The 4,546-nt window shown below is 44.9% G+C and overlaps 1 long non-coding RNA gene across 1 annotated transcript; it reads left to right on the forward strand.

The window, feature by feature from the left end:
- The first annotated feature begins 1,201 nt into the window (after positions 1-1,201).
- Positions 1,202-3,545, forward strand: LOC135489893 (uncharacterized). The gene is made up of 3 exons (XR_010447253.1): positions 1,202-1,334; positions 2,757-2,849; positions 3,517-3,545. It is a non-coding gene; the product is annotated as an uncharacterized LOC135489893 (long non-coding RNA).
- Positions 3,546-4,546: the final 1,001 nt, after the last annotated feature.

Here is a 4,546-nt window from a genome sequence, read left to right on the forward strand (position 1 = left end):
ATATTGGTGCGCATGCGTACTACGGAAAAAGTAGCAGACTCGAAATCTTTTGCGGACTTTTGCCAGTTCAAAGCACGATTTCTTCGCGGAAAGAGATGCAGATAGTTGTTTAATGCATTTCGATTCGCCCCAGGGTATCGTCACACTTTGATTCGCCCCTATTATGACGAAATCTCCAACCGAACAGCGGCTACTCTGCTTAAACATCATCGGTCCCGCTGCATTGTTTTGGAAAAAGAAAATCTCTCTACAGGTAAATTGCTGTGCATCGGCGAATACGATTCGCGTGCACAAATTTCACCTGGGCCTGGAGGTTTCCTGGTTCCGGTGTAACATCTGTGGTTGTTTCCCATGTGTCAGTGTTTCCAAACAATAGGCAGCTAGAGAGACCATGACTTTTCAATAGGGGGAAACACAGAAAAACTTGTCAATCTATCTTTTAGCGTTCCCAAACAATGAGGGGAAACACTCAAAAATAGAAACACTCAAAAACATTAGACCGGGTCAACTTTTTTTCGTGAACGGTATACACACACTCTCTAACCCATAAAGCTCGCTCAAGAGCTCCCTATACATGCTTCCCGAAATTGGTGACTTGCATTGGAACCAACTTTTTCCCCCTTGTCCGTCATTAAAGGCATTCAAGTGTGTTGGTCAACCATGATTATCTCCTTTGTCCCTCCACCATAAGGCCTAGTTTCCCCTTATGATATCACTATTTCGGAAACTCAGCGCCCCATTTCTGGAAAGGTGTATAATCCCAGTCGATGGGTGATTGATGCCCCGTCTCGAACCCGCTGTTGTTAAATTAAAAATCGACAACTTCGCTGGAATTTCGGAATCGCGTCGGCTTTGACGGCGGAGTATACGCGAGACTACTGTATGACCACGGCGTACATTAGCTGTGTATTGTGAACACAATGAATTGGTGGTGGTGTAAACGGAAAGATAGTCCCTCGAATCATAGAGTCCTTCACAAATGCCTGTGACGAATTCTAGTCCTAAATCTATGCAAGTTTATCCAGAATACAAGTTATTGGTTCTCAAACCCGAGCCCTGTGACAGTGAGTGTAAACCTATCCTTACCACTTGAATTATGTCAAGTGAGTAACAATAACAGGTGAAGTTGAAGTCGAGTATCAATGGAATTTTGCTGACAGTACAGTGATGAAGCAGAATTCCAAAGCATTCACGACAGCTTTCTACTCAATAACCCGACGCACATCCAGAATCAGCCCTGCTAGGCCTGGCTACAAATACTAATCCTTGCCGAAACCAACTCACAGCTCAGTCGTTGGACTCCAAGCAGTAGTGCAGTAGCATCTTTTTAAAAGGTAAGTGAATTATGCCATTAATTTTAAACTTGTACGTCATGGTGTGGTTCGCCGCCCACTTCCAAACCGGTTTACACTTTCGAATCGGTTTAAAATATCATGACATCCACAATTTCGTGATTGCGGCGCAAACAGTCGAGAATGCGATTATGTTCAGCACACAATCAACTATTAACCGCCTCAATTTGAGTTCATCTCCCTTGCTCTTTCCATTCCTCATTGTGCTGTTTTATACGTCGGAAAGAGGTGTTTTTCTTCCTCATACTGTCTATATTTTTCTGACCACGCTCTACGATGTGTGAAAAGTCAATCACAATGGCAAGGAGAGAAGGCATGTCTGGTTTGGACAAGGGTAGAGTTATGATGGCTGGTTTAATCAAACCTTCCAGAGTTGCTTGAAACACGATACATCCTTTGGGAGGACTACATTGAGCTGCATGTTCGCGCACTCGAAGTTCTTCACCTCTGCGGAATTCTTCATTTGATTTTAAATAGGTTGATCGCGCGTAAACACACCACAGACTGCTTAAGATCCCCTGTTTGCTGTAGCCATGAAAGCAAACTGGTTTAGTATATATGTGTGAAATTTTACATATTGAGATTTGTTTTAGGGCAGTGCAGTGTAGCGTGAAATGAAAAAGCATTGCATGCGTTGTCGTAATCCGCGCAAATGCTTTTTTTAGTTCGGTTTTTTGCAGGGGGCGTCAAATGGCCAAGCCAAGAGGCCATTCGCAATCATTGAGGTTTCCAATACCAGTAATTACGATTGCAGCAACGCACGCTATAATACGGCTTTGTTATTTTACGCCCCACTGCTCGCCCAAACACCCAGACAAGCGAGTTTGTTCTGCTGCGATTCAAGCAAACTCGCGTTTAGCGGGAACCGACTTTAAACCTACACCCTTATATGGTGGGTTACCACTGATTGCGACTGCGAGAATGCTCTTAAACACCTTTGCACTTTCACGCTTCATTGCACCCAAACCGCACCAGCAAAAGCTCTCGCTTTGTGACATCGGAAGTGGCTGAATGCGATTCCGACATCGCAAGTGGCAATTCACCATATACAATGCATAAATCGTTATTGCACTGGAATATTTTGCATTATCGCGTAAGTTGGCATTCTTTCAGATAAAACCTACCTTATCCTTGGACGTTAACCGATACCTGAATATAAAAACTCCAGCTCCAGTGTCAACACTTGTGCAATTCTATGTGCGGGTGTGTTTTTCAGTCGATTTTGGGGTCGGGGAGGGGGGGAGGGCTTTTGAGCTCTTATTTTTACGCGCCTGTGGTGTATACTGGTGCTTTACACCGATAGTGAGGGTAGGAGATACCTTGTTATAGCCAACTTAGTAAGTGGCGAGTGTTGGCGAGCAAAAAGCTCAGAAATCTCAGTTTCCTCTTTTCGCTACATTCCAGGAAGTGACGTCTCCCAAGCAAGATTTCTCACGGAAAAGATGAAGACCATTTGTGTCCTGTTCGTTCTGGTGGTGATCTTCTCCTTGGTCCTCGGTATGTGTACATACAACGCCCGCAAATGATCGGCTTAAGCTCAGTTCCTACGATTATCATCGGTTCTATATGCGACAAAAAGATCTCACGTCTGCGGGTAAAACGGGTACAGAATCGCTGGGTTTGAGATAATGCTCTACATCATGACATCAACTTTATGAACGAGTACAGATATTAATCTCTGTGATCTAAAAGCCCATTATCCTACCTGCCTTATCCAGGGGAGATCATGGGTTTCTCGAATATTCTTCCTCCAATGATCGGTGCAGGCTGGTCGAAACCTGACCGAAACCAACTTTCTCTATCGGGAGGCGAGAGACAGAGCGCTTTTGGGCGGGTTTGATTGATTACTTGGCATGCGATTGTGACAACGCATGCGACAGTGCATTTGCTATTTCACACGGCTTTTTCAGCTGACACTGTACTCAAACAGTGCAAAAATCGTGTCGGTGGTGAAATTCATGGGACCAAGTCTAAATGCATTTGGTGACGCGATTCAGCTCCCATGGATTTCAAAACTTTTCCTTTTTTTTCCATTGCCTTGGTGCAGTGCGGCGTAAAATGACAAAGCAGTGTATGCACTGTCCCAATCGCATTCACTCTACCCCAAACTTACTACCCTTACCAAACACATGGATTATTATACCCGTTTATCTGTTTGTTGCAGGAGATAAAGTCGAGGAAGGATTCAGTGAAAAAATGGATCTGGAAAAACGGTAGGTGACACAGCCTTTGGGTTCTCCCTCTCGCTTGTTCTATTGGAGGCGTCACAGTAAAAATGGCTTTTGGTCACACACAAAGAGGTTTCAAACAGCATCCTCTCGTAATGAGTCCGGCAAGGATCCTCCTACCTTGAACCAGATTTGCTATTTGCCCCCCTATTTGCCCCCGCTAATAGAGAGTTTTCGCTATGCTGTACCGTCGAGAAATCCAACAGAGGTCTTGAAAAATTACAGGCCAGTGTCAAACCTTGCCTTTTTATCAAAAGTTTTGAGAAGGTTGTAGCTAGCCAGTTGACTGCCCATATCGAAAGGAACGGTCTCCAAACCCCTTTCCAGTCTGCATATCGTCAGGCTCACAGTGTCGAAACGGCACTTCTTAAGGTGCACAATGACATCGTTCAAGCTCTGGCTGAGCGCAAAGGTGTGCTCCTTGTCCTGCTTGACCTAAGTGCCGCTTTCGACACTGTGGACCATGCCATTCTGAGAGATCGACATGTCTGGCTCCTAAATGGATTCAGTCGTATCTGTCAGGGAGGACTCAGTGTGTGAAAATCGGGAAAGCCTGCTCTACCCCAATCAGTGTTGATTGTTGGGTGCCCCAGGGTTCGGTCCTGGGGCCACTCTTGTTCACCCTTTACACAAACCCCCTCCGTGACATACTGACTCCTCACTGCGGTTTCCATTTCTATGCTGAAGATGCACAGTGCTACTTGGTTTTTGACATGAGCCAACTTGGTGCAGTGACATTATCCATGGGTGACTGCATTTCGAAGGTCAGTGCATGGTTGTTAGAGAATAGGCTGCTGTGTAACAATGAGAAAACTGAGTTCATCGTTATCAGATCCCCATACATGAAAGATGTGCCTAGCATCACAGTTATCAAAGTAGTTGATTGTGTTGTGGATCCCGCAGACTCAGCAAGGAACCTGGGGGTAATTTTCGACAAGTACCTTAACTTCAGGCAACATATTTCAA

Source organism: Lineus longissimus, chromosome 6 (genome assembly GCF_910592395.1).
Source record: "Lineus longissimus chromosome 6, tnLinLong1.2, whole genome shotgun sequence".
Lineage (NCBI taxonomy): Eukaryota > Metazoa > Nemertea > Pilidiophora > Heteronemertea > Lineidae > Lineus > Lineus longissimus.